This window comes from Microcaecilia unicolor, chromosome 1 (assembly GCF_901765095.1).
Source record: "Microcaecilia unicolor chromosome 1, aMicUni1.1, whole genome shotgun sequence".
NCBI lineage: Eukaryota > Metazoa > Chordata > Amphibia > Gymnophiona > Siphonopidae > Microcaecilia > Microcaecilia unicolor.
The window spans coordinates 651,341,265-651,356,026 of record NC_044031.1 but is presented as its reverse complement, the minus strand read 5'-3'; positions in this window follow the sequence as shown (position 1 = coordinate 651,356,026).

Genomic DNA, 14,762 nt, shown 5'->3' with positions numbered 1-14,762 from the left:
CTTCCCTACACCCCTTCCCGTGCACTCCACTCCATGGATAAATCCTTCTTATCTGTTCCCTTCTCACTACTGCCAACTCCAGACTTCGCGCCTTCTGTCTCGCTGCACCCTACGCCTGGAATAAACTTCCTGAGCCCCTACGTCTTGCCCCATCCTTGGCCACCTTTAAATCTAGACTGAAAGCCCACCTCTTTAACATTGCTTTTGACTCGTAACCACTTGTAACCACTTGCCTCCACTTACCCTCCTCTCTTCCTTCCCGTTCACATTAATTAATTTGATTTGCTTACTTTATTTATTTTTTGTCTATTAGATTGTAAGCTCTTTGAGCAGGGACTGTCTTTCTTCTATGTTTGTGCAGCGCTGCGTATGCCTTGTAGCGCTATAGAAATGCTAAATAGTAGTAGTAGTAGTAGTAGTAGTTGTGTTTTGAGGCATGGCAGCTTGCCAACCATACTCTGTTCTGCACCTTACTGACCCACAGAGGATTACCCTTTACGTTCCCAGTCCTGTGACATAATAGGCCTGAGGACTGAGTTAATTAAATATTTGTTTTGGTTATATCCTGCTTGCTGAGTTGTATTATTTCTCTGGCACAACCCCAAGCCTCACTCGGGGTGTCACAGGCATACTTACATTTGTGTGCACCTTACACGTGTAAATGTAGTCAGAAGCACCATATACATGTGCACATGGCCTAAGTGCTATTTTGTAAGGGTGTGCGTATGTGGCATAGTGCATAACTGTGAGGGGGTATACATGTGGAGTGGAGGAGTGGCCTAGTGGTTAGAACACTGGTCTTGCAATCCAGAGGTGGCCAGTTTAAATCCCACTGCCCCTCCATTGCCTCAGGTACAAACTTAGATTGTGAGCCCTCCTGGGACAGAGAAATATCCAGAGTACCTGAATATAACTCAACTTGAACTACTACTGAAAATGGTGTGAGCAAAATCTAAATAAATAAATAAATAATAAAATAAATAAATAAACAAACAAATGTGGGTGAAATATGGACATGCCTCCCAGTGACATGCATAGCTTATAGAATACTATCTTGTTATTTTGTTTGGGGGTTTTTTTTTTGGAGGGGGGGGAGATTGTTTTGTTTTGTTTGTTTTTTTATTTATTTATTTTTTGCATTGCCATCAAGCTCAGCATCTTGTCTCCAACTGTGGCCAATTTAGGTCACAAGTACCTGGCCAGATACCAAAGCAGCACAATATATTCCATGCTGCCCATCCCAGAAACAAGCAGTGGAGCTTCCCAAGTCCATCTTAATAATGGCTTATAGACCTTAGAAAGATATCCAAACCCTCCCTAAACCCTTGCCAATCTAACAGCCCTTACCACATTCTCTGGCAACGAATTCCAGAGTCCAGCCACACGTTGAGTGAAATAATATTTTCTCCGACTTGTTTTAAATTTACTACCCTGTAGCTTCATTGCGTGCCCCCTAGTCCTAGTTGTGCGTGCTTCATATAACATTTATCAAACAAAAAACCAGGAGAAAGAATGGAAACATAAGAGGATGTGTCCTTAGTTTTTGAACACACCCACATGGTAGCCAATTTTTATGAGAACAAGAAAAAGCAACACTGGTCCTTCAGGTTGGAGATAAATGCAGTTCTTTTATTGAGAAGTGACCCGACACAGGCCGTGTTTCGGCGCAGGAGCGCCTGCCTCAAGGGTCAAAGCGTTCTTATGGATTTGATCACAATATGTTGGAGTAAACCAGGTAATCAGGGTATTTTGCCCCTCGTGTGGCAATTATCAGTGTAGTCTTTCAGTAAAAGTTGTAGGTAAAAAAAAACCGCCAGTGCAGTTCATGGACAAACTCTGTCGGTGAAAGAAACGCCAAGTTTTATGACCACTAAAGGGTGACATATTGCATTTCATTCATCAGGAAACTCACTCCCAGTGGTACTTTTTCTGCAATAATGTGCCAACATGTGCTATCAAAACCAAATGTGCACCAAATATCATATCATAACGTAACATAACATATCACTATATGATAACAATAAGCCAGCATCATACAAGTAAATGAAAGGTTACTTATCTTTTGAGCCCAGCGTCAATTATCATTGAACGACGCCATGGGCTCCAGCAAATGTAAAGATTCAACAGAGATCAAACTCCCCTGCTGTGAAGAACATCTGACACCATGGGTTTTAATTAGAAACTTTCTTCAGGTAGTCAGGTGAGGGCAGTCTCAAATCGAACATCTCCAGCCTTGTAAGAAATCCACTGCAGATGTGTTTATATTGGCTCCCAGCAAGCAGAAAAGTGTTCCCTGTGGGATGACATCACTGCAAGAAAGAACTTTATTAACAAACAGAGAACTAAAACTAAAGAATTGTCACCTAGCTACAGATACATATCCCTAACAGGAACATTTAGCCATTGATCTGGTTTAAGCAGGCGCGCCTTCATGTTGGCGAGCTGATGCGGGTCTATGTAATGGAATCCGGGTGCCCAGATGCCATTATAGGATTGGTGATCCCTTATACTCCCTCTCGTGCTCTTCATTCTCTCGATTCTAATCGCTTAGTTCTGCCCTCCCCTAGAAATGCCCACTATGAAACTACCCAGAGTTCTACCTTTTATTTCCTTGACCCTAAACTTTGCAACAACCTTCCCCCTCCTATCCTTCTGAAATTTCATTTGTTAAATTCAAAATTTTGCTAAAAACTCACTTTTTCCAACTTGCCTTTGGAACGGTGGCGAGCTGTCACTCTGGAGACTAAAGAAAATCCCCCTTTTTTGTTTCATTTGTAGTAATCTTTTCTGTTTTCTATCCTATTTTTTATGATGGAATTCCTTGTCTTATTTGTTAATTGTTGATTTTATTTTTACATAGTAAACTGTTTTGATCCTCTCGTGGGCAATTGCGGTATATGAAAAGTTTTAATAAGCATAACATAAACATCAGGGTGCCCAAAAGGAGACACAATTTATGGAATTACCTCCTTAACCTATAAGAACAAAGATTAAGGGGAAGTGATTTGATATACTGCATTTCTGTGGTTACAATTATAACTTGAGGTGGTTTACATATTATATACAGGTAGTTATTTTGTACCTGTGGCAATGGATGGTTAAGGGCCCCTTTTACTAAGCTGCGTAGGCGCCTACGCACACCCAACATAAAAATGGACTTACTTCCTGACTACCGTGTGGCTCTTGCAGTAATTTAATTTTTGGCATGAGTCCACTACGTGCATCTGGAAAATATTTTCTGTATTTTCTGGAGTGCGTAGCAGATGCGTGCCAAGTGGCATCTGATGTGCGTAGGTCATTACCGCCCAAATTCTTTACCGCTAGGTCTATGGCTGGCGGTAATGTCTCAGACCCAAAATGGACACGTGACAATTTTGATTTTGCCGCATGTCCATTTTCGGCAAAAAAGAGGCCTTTTTTACAGGTAACGTGGAGGGGCATAATCGAACGGCGCCGGCCCTCTATATGGGTGGCCATCTATATGGCCGGCACCGTACAGAGCGGTTCCGAACCGTATTATCAAAAAAAGTTGGGCGTCTATCTTTCATTTTGATAATACAGTTGGGGCCGGCCAAATGCCTTGGATTTGGCTGGTTTTCGCCGATAATGGAAACCGAGGCAGGCCATCTCAAACCCGGCCAAATCCAAGGCATTTGGTTATGGAAGGAGCCTGCATTCATAGTGCACTGGCCCCCCTCACATGCCAGGACACCAACCGGGCACCCTAGGGGGCACTGCAGTGGACTTCATTAATTGCTCCCAGGTACATAGTTCCCTTCCCTTGGGTGCTGAGCCCCCCAAATCCCCCCAAAACCCACTCCCCACAACTGTACACCACTACCATAGCCCTTATGGGTGAAGGGGGGCACCTAGATGTGGGTACAGTGGGTTTCGGGTGGGTATTGGAGGGCTCCCATTTACCACCACAAGTGTAACAGGTAGGGGGGAGGATGGGCCTGGGTCCACCTGCCTGAAGTGCACTGCACTCACTAAAACTGCTCCATAGACCTGCATACTGCTGTCAGGGAGCTGGGTATGACATTTAAGGCTGGCATAGAGGCTGGCAAAAATGTTTTAAATATTTTTTTTAGGGTGGGAGGGGTTGGTGACCACTGGGGGAGTACGGGGAGGTGATCCCTGATTCCCTCCAGTGGTCATCTGGTGAGTTGGGGCACCTTTTTGAGACTTGGTCCTAAAAATAAATGGACCAAGTAAAGTCGGCCAAATGCTCATCAGGGCCGGCCTTCTTGTTTCCATTATCGGCTGAAGTCCGCCATCTCGTAACCAAGCCCCCGTCCCGCCTTCGTTATACTGCCAACATGCCCCTGGGAACTTTGGCCGGCCCTGCGACAGAAAGCAGTTGAGGCCGGCGAAAATCGGCTTTCCATTATTCCGATTTGGCCAGCCTTGAGAGATGGCCGGCCATCTCCCGATTTGTGTCGGAAGATGGCCGGCCTTCTCTTTCAAAAATAAGCAGGATAATAACGTAGTAAATGACGGCAGATAAAGACCTGTATGGTCCATCCAGTCTGCCCAACAAGATAAACTAGGTGCGCTGAAAAATGATTCTGCACTCGCCCAAAACCCGCACCTACACTATCGCAGGCCATTTTTCAGTCTGCCTTTGTAAAAGGACCCCTAAGTGACTTGTCCAGAGTCACAAAAAGCTGCAGTGGGAATTGAACTCGGATCCCTTGGTTCTCAGGCCACTACACTAACCATTAGGCTACTCCTCCAAAATTACATGAACCTAGAGGTAGGCACAAAAAGTGGCACTGGCTGACCTGAGGCTGACACTATTTTCTCATATGGCAGAATTTGAAAATTGTGTTGGCTCTGAGTTGGTCATCACCATTTTCTATTATTTCCTTATTGGGGCAGAAGCAACTGGGGATTGTTCCTGCCCCATGAGAAACAACAGATGCACTTAGAAGCTGGGAGAGAGCCTGGGGTGATGTCCTGTGATGTACGCTGGTAGCATTTGAAGTGTGTTATACTGCAAGTGTAACCCCTTGCTATATTGGAGCCCTGGGTGGGAGGAGCCCAGCATGGAAAAAGTCAAGAGTCCATCTCACATCTAAGAGCCCTGATTCATGGAATCCATGGGATGGAGCTGATAAATATTATATAAGGGAGGACAACAGTGTAGAATTTGTCCTTGGTAGCCTGTGTTTGAGAATTTCTAGACCCCCCCCCCCCCCCCCCACCAAGTGGCCCGGTGGAAAGATAGAGGGGGTACCAGCTGAGCCAATCCTGACATTGGAATGGGACCAGGGTCATTGCTGTTAATCTCCTTAGCCAAGAGAGAAGCTGACTTGCTGGCTGAGATTGGGGAGTTTCGTTGCAAACTAGGCTTAAGGGTAGGACGCTGTCTGCCCGCAGCTGGTAATTTCTTTCAGGGTTAATCCCTGAAGGCTTAGACAGTTAATGCTGGATCCGAATCTCCGATGGTAATGGTGTTACATCGGAGAAGTTGACTGTGAGGTGTCATCTAGCTACAGGTCAGGCTAAAGGGGGTATTGCACATATGCATAACTCAGAGAAGGAAACGTTTTCTGTCCTTATGACTCTGTAAGAGCCATCAAAACTGTATGCTGAGGACTATCATGCCAACCGTTACTTGGTTCTAATTTGTTAAATAAAGTTCAGTTGATTTTCTTAAATTTCCTGACTACCATGTGATTTCTGGGTTGAAGTGAGTAGTCACACCCAGTCTCCCGAACCCCAAGATCAGCTCTCAGCGTGGACCAGAGTGCTTAACCCGGCTAAGTGAGAGGAGCAGGTTACACAAGGACTCATGCCATTCTCTTTCTGGGGTTCTGTTAGGATCTTGCTTTTGATTGAATTTTGCATCATACATAGTAACATAGTAGATGACGGCAGAAAAAGACCTGCACTGTCCATCCAGTCTGCCCAACAAGACAAACTCATATGTGCTACTTTTTGTGTATATCTTACCTTGATTTGTAACTGTCATTTTCAGGGCACAGACCATACAAGTCTGCCCAGCACTATCCCCGCCTCCCAACCACAAGCCCCACCTCCCACCCACCAGCTCTGGCACAGACCTTATAAGTCTGCCCAGCACTATCCACGCCTCCCAACCACCAGCCCCGCCTCCCACCACCAGCTCTGGCACAGACCGTATAAGTCTGCCCAGCACTATCCCCGCCTCCCACCACCATCAGATTAGATGGTTGTCAAAAGGCCAGTACGAGCGGAGCTTTCTCAGTGGCTCATCCATCAGAGTATCCACATTAAATACAGATCTGAGAAAGCAGAGAAAAATCAACAAAGACTGATAGCCACAGCTTCTGGAGAATGAAGTGCCTCTGTGTTACACAACAAACAGAAAATGACATAGGCATTGAGTCAGAACAAGCAGGCAACAGTAATTGGGGATCGCTCCTTCCCATTTCACACTATGGATGGTGTAAAAAGGTCTGGGAGAGGGGGGTTACAATGGAGAGAAAGCCTAGAAGAGGTTAAAAACAAACCATATGATGTGAGATTCAAAGAGCTAAATCTGTTTACCCTAGAGAAGGGAAGAGATGAAGAAATAGGATGTAGAAATGTACTGTAATTTATGCCCTGCAAGGTCCAGCAAGACCAGGTCTAAGGATCTGAAGTACTGAATAAAAATAGATGGGCTAAAGTTCCCATAGTGTCAACAGTCTGGCCAGCCATGGGCAATCATGTGCTGGAGAGATAAGTAAGATAAAGGGACGGTCTGAAGAAATTTCTAGGGTATTGTGTGTAAGGAGATGGAGCAATCTAGGTGGTTAGAACGGAATGAACTGAGTATGTGAAATGACACATACACATGTTTATGCAAGGGGGGGGGGGGTGGAAGCAGAGGTGGAGTAGGTGAGTGGAAAAGCAAGGTTCATGCAGTGATCGTGCTGTGAAGTCAACCAATGACAATGGAGGAAAACTATAAACAAGAGTCTGGTAGGCTGGTTGGTGGAAGTTATGTTAACTGGGACATGATACCATAAAGTCATGTGATATAGTAACAGAATTATGTGATATGGAGGGGCATTTTTGAATGAAACGTCTAAGTTGGAATTGGGACGTCTTTGCAAAACGTCCAAATTTGGAGGTGGGGAAAAGATCATTTTCAAAACAAGATGGACGTCCATCTTCAAAAATACCATGGACATCCTTGGATTTGGATGTCTTTGATTTTCGGCCATTTTCGAATGGAAAGACATCCAAGTCTAAAAATGTCCAAATTCAAGCCATTTGAACGTGGGAGGAGTGAGCATTTGTAGTACAAAGGTCTCCCTGAGATGCCAGGACAGCAATCGGGCACCCTAGGGGGCACTGCAGTGGACTTCATAAAATGCTCCCAGGTACACAACTCCCTTACCTTGTGTGCTGAGCCTCCCAAACCTCCCCAACCCCCCCAAACCCACTACCCCCAACTGTACAGCACTACCATAGCCCTTACAGGTGAAGGGGGCACCTATATGTGGGTTCAGAGGGTTTCTGGTGAGTTTTGGAGGGCTTGCTGTTTCCTCCATAAATGTAACAGGTAGGGGAGGGGTATGGGCCTGGGTCCAACTGTCTGAAGTGCACTGCACCCACTAAAACTGGTCCAGGGACCTGCATGCGCTGTTATAGACCTGAGTATGACATCTGAGGCTGGCATATAGACTGGCAAGTAATATTTTAATGATGTTTTTTGAGGGTGGGAGGGGGTTAGTGACCACTGGGGGAGTAAAGGGAGGTCATCCCCAATTCCCTCCAGTGGACATCTGGTCATTTTGGGCACCTTTGTTTGCCTTATTCGTAATAAAAACAGGTCTGGGTGAAAACGTCAAAGCTTTAGTGCTGGACATCTTTGCTTTTTTCCATTATGGCTGAAAGACGTCCAAGTCCTAGGATCGCCCAAGTCCCACCTTGACCACGCCTCCGGTACGCCCCCTTGAGATTTGGACGTCCTTGAGACGGATATCTGATAAGGATGTCCAAAATTGGGTTTCAATTATACCGATTTGGACGTCTCTTAGAGATGGACGTCCAAGTGCCGATTTATGTCACTTTTTGGACGTCCATCTCTTTTGAAAATGAGCCTGATGGTCACATACACGTAGTTAGATAATGTATAAAAGGAATAGTTTATCACTGCAACAACAGGAATCTTGCTAGCACTGCGTAGCAATTTTGCTCTAGGCTGGTAAATTCCTCCACAGGAACAATAGAAAGGAAGAAGACTATTTATATGTATTACTTATGAATTGTATCCTCTTGGTATCCCTCTTTTGTTTCTCCTGTTGTTCCTTCCCTCCTTTATGTACCTTATACTTTGTATTGTACTAGAATTGTTATGATGTTCTTTTATTAAAACACTGTAAGCCACATAGAGCCTGCCTTAGTGGGAATATGTGAGATATAAATGTTCTCAATAAATAAATAAATAAATAATTGGCAAAGCATTAATTAGATGTCTATTTTCCTATTTGTAATAAATAAGCTTATATGATAAATTTATGATTGGCTAATGGTGTATCTCTTCCTGTGTTCTTTAATCCAAATTATTTTATCCAGGGAATAAATGTTTGAAAGTTTAGCCTTATATCTCGCAGCCTGTCTGATAAGGGGGCATAGGTATAAGGTTAAACATAGCCAAGGAGTTTTCTTCCAAGCAAGGAGAACTTCTCTAAGGCTGAAGTGTAGTCCCCTCCCAAGGGGCAGGGGTTGGGATTACAAGGACAAAGACATTTAAGTATCTCAGAAGCTTTAAATGCTTCATAACCAGAGGCAGACACATGGGGTTCAGAGAGGGTAAGCTCAGGATGAACATCAGAAAATATTTCTTCAAGGAAAGGGGTGGTGGAAACGTGAAGTGGCTAACTCTTTAGTTTGAGGGTCACCCCAGAGACAGGTACATAATCAATTTGTAGTGTCTGGCTAAAATGTACTGCAAAATCCCTCACTCCTTATTCAAGACTCTCCTCCAATTAGTGAACTTACTGTTAGGTAGAGAAACATCTAGGCACAGTAAAATGGCAAAAGGCAAAAAGGTTAACTGGAGACCTTGTTGGCTTTAATATTAAAAAATACCCTTTATGAGCATTGTTGTTTTGCATTGGTATTCGTGTCCAGAATTGGTGTTAAGGTTTGCGATATAGGCTCTAAGAAACTTCTTTGCAGGATTTAGTGTTACTTTACAAAGTACCTGGCGGTGAAGGGATTTTGTGTTGCCATTATTGAGGTGCTATCAGAATTTGAACACATTTTTCCTATGGAAAGCGGTAAGAGGAAACATTCTAGCTATGTTCTGCATATTACAGATTCCATAGTAGGTGGAAAAAATATCTTGATTTTGAGAATAGGATTTTTCTTATTTCATCAGTGAGAAATCTGGGGAAAAATGCAGTTTTTGACATGCTGAAGAATAGACAAAGATTAACATTTTTGAAAAATGTAAGGTATTTACCTGTTTAACATTTGCTATAAAGCAAAGTTTGAAGGATATGTGCCATTGCTGTCATTATATTGCAGAATCCTGTTACATATGCTGAGATTTTTGCCACTATAGTAGACTTACATCTGGTCAAGTTTAAGATATGGGATAATGTAACTATATTTATATTTTTTCCTTTTAAGTATGTATGTGGTTTTTGTTGATGCAGAGAAGTTCCTGGGCAGAGAAATCCATCATCAAGTGCATTCTAAGCCATTATTTTGTAGTATCCCAAAAAACACTACTCATACCTATATACATAGTGCTAGTGCTCACCTATATTAGCTCTGGGCCCACCCAAAAATTCAGGTCTGGCTACGCCACTACAACAAAGAACCTACGATCCAACCCAACCCCAACCTACACACACTAGAGAGAAGGCTATTCAAACATCTCCAATTAAGAATGGACATTTAAAAAATCAGGATGCAACTACGTGCCCGGGCAGGTAATGATGACCAAAAGGGTTCCCAAGTCTCTTGAAAGTGGCATCCGGGACCAGTGTCAAAGTTGGAAACTCCTTGTCGCTCCACCTTTAGGGCCACCAACAACAACTGGCACCAAGATTAAAGAGTTGGGCCCCCTGGCTCCAACCAGTGTTGCAAAATTGTTTTAATCCCATACATTAGAGATTTATGGAGAAAGTGGGGAAAACCCACTGGTACCAGATCCATATAGATGTATTGCCCAAAGAGTACCAAAGAATTGAGAGTAACTGTACAGTTCCAAAAGGAATGGGTAGTTGCCAGCACTGTCTTCCAAAAGGTACTAATCAAAGAGCAGGCCCAAAACATATGGCCCAGAGTTGCAGAAAATTGGCCACATTTCGAGGCATGCGCCCTTTATAAAATCGCGCTTAGGACCAAATTTTGAATCAAACTTTGGGGCCCGTTTACTAAGCCACAGTAGGGCTACTGCATGGGTAGCATGCGCCAAATTGACCCTGCCACCGGGGTAGTGCGGGCGCCCGGTGTTAATTCTGAAGTTGGCGTGCACTGTTTCCCACGGCAGAAAATAATTTTCTATTTTCTACTACGGGAGCATTCCCAGCGGTAATTGGCAGCGTGGCCACACCCTGATTACCACACTAGTAGCCCGTGACCCCTTACCACCAAGTAAATAAGTGGCAGTAAGGGCTCAGGCAGTAAATAGCCGTGCACTGCTTTTAATATTAGCGCACAGCCATTTACTGCCCCATTTTAAAAAGACCTTTTTACCTGCTGTGGTAAAAAATGGTCCAGCACTCGCCAATTTCATGCATCCAAAGTAGAGCAGCCCACGTTTTACCACAGTTTAGTAAAAGAGCCCTTTAAAGCGCAAGTGTTTATGCCTGCTGAAACCAGGTGTAAAATGCTGGCATGGAATTTATGCGTGGAGAGGCAGTATTCTGTAACTTTTAGGAACGCCCCGGATGTACCCTCTAATCACTTCTCCCTTTCAGATATACACATTGGAAATTACACGCCGATCTTTAGCGCTTAGGAAAGTGCACGTCAAACCCAAATTGTTGCACCCAATTATTGGTACTGATTGGCTCGTTAACCAATTTAGTTGCCTGCACATCTCAGCAGGGGCGTAGCCAGACAACAGATTTTGAGTGGAACTAGGCTAGGGTTACCATATTTTGTCCTCTGAAAAAGAAGACATGTCACGCCCCCTGCCCCACCCCTGCTCCACTCACACCACGCCCCCCTGCCCGGCCCACACCACGTCCCTTTCGGATCCTCGCCCCGCAACCTGCTCTGCCCACACCCTGCCCCCTGTCACATATTCCCATCCCCCTGGGTCACATATTCCCCTCTCCTGTCCCCCTATCACCTCCCCTCCCCCTTGTCACATATTCTCCCCTCCCCTCCCCTCTCCTTACTTACTAGCTACTGCCCTGGTGGTCTAGTGACCTCTTCGGGGCAAGAAAGAGCCCCCTCTTTCCTGCCCGGAGCGCTGCCTTGCCCTGCATCCTTCTTGGTCTTGGCTCAGGATTCAAAATGGCCAGAGTTCAAGTCTCACGAGGCTGCTTCAACTCTCGGTGGTCATTTTGAATCCCGAGCCGAGACTGAGAACGATGCAGGGCAAGGACAGGCAGCGCTCCGGACAAGAAAGAGGGGGTTCTTTCCTGCCCCGAAGAGGTCACTAGACCACCAGGGCAGATAGTAAGTAAGGGGAGGGGAGGGGAGACCCATGGCGCCGCTTGCCCGCCCGTTTGTCCAGAAATCTGGACAAACAGGCGGGTGGGCAAAATACGCTGGATGCCCCCGACATGTCCTCAAAAAGAGGACATGTCCGGGGAAATCTGGACATATGGTAACCCTAGCCTAGGCAAGAAGTAGGTGGGCACCAAGTGACCCTCCCAACCCCACCAAAAGAATATCTCAGCTGGAAGAAAAATGCTTCTTTCCACCTTGGCAGTCTGCAGCAGGCATGCATTGAAAACTGAGCATGCGTAGGTGCCGATAGTGTGGAGAGTAGAGTTACCATCAGGGGGAAGTCTTCTGCTGGTGGAGCTTGGGATCCACACCAGCTACCACTAAACGTGTGCTATTGTTGGGTGGGCCTGAGCCCTAAGTTATGCCACTTCATCTCAGGACAGCGTGCAATCTTGCATGTGGAAAAATCCACACCATTTATAGAATCGGGGATAAATTCTTAAATTTAGGAGCATAGAGTGGTAATAGGGTGGATTATGGGGGGGGGGGGGGGCAGGAGATGCACCCCCTGTGAACAATTCCTGGATATGTTGCTGGAGCTTAGCACTGATTTTCAGCATTAGATTACTACTACTACTACTAATTAACATTTCTAGAGCGCTACTAGGGTTACGCAGCGCTGTACAGTTTAACAAAGGACAGTCCCTGCTCAAAAGAGCTTACAATCTAAAATGCGAAGTGTCAAGTGGGGGCAGTCTCGATTTCTGAATAGAGTATGGTGGTTAGGTGCTGAAGGCGACATTGAAGAGGTGGGCTTTGAGCAGGGCTTTGAAGATGGGCAGGGAGGGGGCCTGACGTATGGGCTCAGGGAGTTTATTCCAGGCATGGGGTGAGGCGAGGCAGAAAGGGCGGAGTCTGGAGTTGGCGGTGGTAGAGAAGGGTACTGAAAGGAGGGATTTGTCTTGAGAGCGGAGGTTACGGGTAGGAACGTAGGGGGAGATGAGGATAGAGAGGTAAGGAGGGGCTGCAGAACGAGTGCATTTGTAGGTTAATAGGAGAAGCTTGAACTGTATGCGGTACCTGATCGGAAGCCAGTGAAGTGACTTGAGGAGAGGGGTGATATGAGTATAACGGTCCTGGCGGAAGATAAGACGTGCAGCAGAGTTCTGAATGGACTGAAGGGGGGATAGATGGCAAAATGGAAGGCCAGTGAGGAGTAGGTTGCAGTAGTCAAGGCGAGAGGTAATGAGAGAATGGATGAGAGTTCGGGTGGTGTGCTCAGCGAGGAAAGGGCGAATTTTGCTAATGTTATAGAGAAAGAAGCGACAGGTCTTGGCAATCTGCTGGATATGCGCAGAGAAGGAGAGGGAGGAGTCGAAGATGACTCCGAGGTTGCAGGCAGATGAGACAGGAATGATGAGGGTGTTGTCAACTGAGATAGAGAGTGGAGGGAGAGGAGAAGTGGGTTTGGGAGGGAAGACAATAAGTTTGGTCTTGGCCATGTTCAGTTTTAAGTGGCGGTTGGACATCCAGGCAGCAATGTCAGTTAAGCAGGCCGATACTTTGGTCTGGGTTTCTGCAGTGATGTCTGGTGTGGAGAGCAGAGGCGTAGCTAGACACCCAATTTTGGGTGGGCCTGGGCCCAAGATGGGTGGGCAGACGAACTCCGCCTTGTCCCACAAGTGATTTGGTTTCTCGCCTGCATGCCATATAGTCTCTCAAACATCCCCCCTCCCTCGCATACCCACTTAAATAGCAGATTTTCACCGGCAGCGAGCAGCAACTAATACATACTGCTCATGTTGGCCCCACAGCTTTCCCTCTGATGCAACTTCCTGTTTCCGCATAGATGGGAATGCATCAGAGGGAAGACTCTGGGGCTGGTGCGAGCAGTATGTATCAGTCGCTGCTTGCTGCAGACAAAGATCTGGTATTTACAAGGTATGCAGGAGAGACAGTTGTTGGGAATTTTCGGCTGGTGGGGCTTGGGGATCTCTGCCAGCTACATCATAGGTGTGCTGCTACTGGGTGGGCCTCAGGCCCACCCAAGCCCACCCTTGGCTACGCCACTGGTGGAGAGATAAAGCTGGGTGTCATCAGCATAAAGATGATATTGGAAACCATGAGAGGAGATTAGGGAGCCCAGGGAGGAGGTGTAGATTGAAAAAAGACTCATGAATTAGACTCATAAATGTAGGCAAACAAATGGCTGAGCTAAATTTATGAGCATAACTTTTAAGCTCCTAAATTAAGAAGAATTTTCAGTAGAAAATTTGTGCTCCTAAATTTGGCTGAAAATAGGGCACATATTAAGAAGCATAAATTTAGCAGCTTAGCATTTTCTGAATATTGGGTCCTATACTTCCAAATTTAGGAGCATAAAACGTGGGTGGCAAGAGGGGCAGTTTTAAGGCAGGGGTAACATTTAGGAGCTTATCACTGATTTTCAGCACTAGAAAGGCAATTCTATAACTGGAGACCTACATCAATGTGTCACTTGTACCAGAAGCAGAGCCAGGTTGACGGAGCGGGGGGAGTGAAAGCGGTGCAAGAGCGGACTCCAGCTGGCGCCAGCGCACATTTTCAATGAAACACGATGAGAAAAAATAGGCGCCAGCGCTGGCAGAACTCCGTTTGGGGGAGTGGCCGCTCCCCTGGCACCCCACCTAGCTATGCCACTGACTCATATGCGTGAATGTACAGAATTCTGACACTTTACTGGTGAGTGCACACGCACACACATATGTGGCAGCAATGTGACTCGGTGCTGTTCTGTAAGAGTGTACATAAGGATGTCACAACTGTCAGGAATGGTGAGCCCTTGGACCAAAGCCGGAGCTTTGACAGACAAATCATTTGGGCTGGCACAGGCAGGAATCAGAACAGACTGGGCTAAGATGAACTATTTATTTATTTATTAGGATTTATTTACCGCCTTTTTGAAGGAATTCACTCAAGATGGTGAACAGTAAGAATAGATCAAACATGAGCAGGAGGCAATTACAGCACTAAAAATATTCACGTAACAATATAAAGCATGGCATGGTATACTACTTGCAACGACAACACAATATGTACTACAACATTATAATTGGTAGTGAAGGGTAAGGCAAAGTTGTAACATATAGATGAGTAAGAAAGTAGGA